The sequence below is a fragment of the Pteropus vampyrus genome, unplaced genomic scaffold (genome assembly GCF_000151845.1).
Source record: "Pteropus vampyrus isolate Shadow unplaced genomic scaffold, Pvam_2.0 Scaffold268, whole genome shotgun sequence".
In the NCBI taxonomy this organism is placed as follows: Eukaryota; Metazoa; Chordata; class Mammalia; order Chiroptera; family Pteropodidae; genus Pteropus; species Pteropus vampyrus.
In genome coordinates this window covers 534,641-535,413 of record NW_011889049.1, presented here as the reverse complement: position 1 = coordinate 535,413, position 773 = coordinate 534,641, and positions in this window count along the sequence as shown.

The window sequence follows — 773 nt, the reverse complement described above, 5'->3', positions numbered from 1 at the left end:
GGCATGCCTCCTCCCGCGTGACACAACACGATAACAGGAATCCCTCCTGTGACCTGCTCTGGCTGACGCTGAGCTGAAATGAAGTTGTTCCCCCCACGCCCAGCCGAGCCCACAGCTGGGCAGAGAGAAGCTGTGACATAAGTAACTTCGACAGCCAGGCTCTAGGTGCACTGTTTGGTTCACGGCTCCTCCCTTGAGCCCTCCGGGCGTAGAGCCTGAGAACTCAGCACGTGTTTGTTGAATGAATCAATGATGAAGGAGACAGCTGGGCTAAGAAGAAAAGCCTTAGACTCGGAGGCTGTGTCTCTGGTCGGACGTTTGCCAGCGGGGTGGCCCTGGGCAAGTCACGCTCCTCCCTAAGCGGCTTTATCTCTGAGGGTGTGCTCTGCCAGGGAAAGGCCGCACCTGCCACAGACTGGACGAGCCTCTGGAGACCCAGAAAGTCATACTGCAGAGCTGAGCCTGGCTATGACCCGACTCCAGGACACACACCTTTCAAAGACGAATCCCCATCTTAGCATCCTGAGCACCCAGAGCCCCTCTGAGCAAGTCAAGGTCCTAAGGAGGCAGCTGGTCGGGGTCACCGAACAAACTCAGCCCCGCAGTTCTCAGCCCCGGCTACTTGTCAGAATCACCTAAACGATGGCAAAATGCAGATGCTCAGGCCCTTCCCAGACCAATTTAATCAGAATATCTGGAGAAGGTGACTCTCTCAGGCAGGGCTGACAGGCCCTGGGTTAGACAAGGCTTTTGTTCACTGGTGTCAGGCCAAG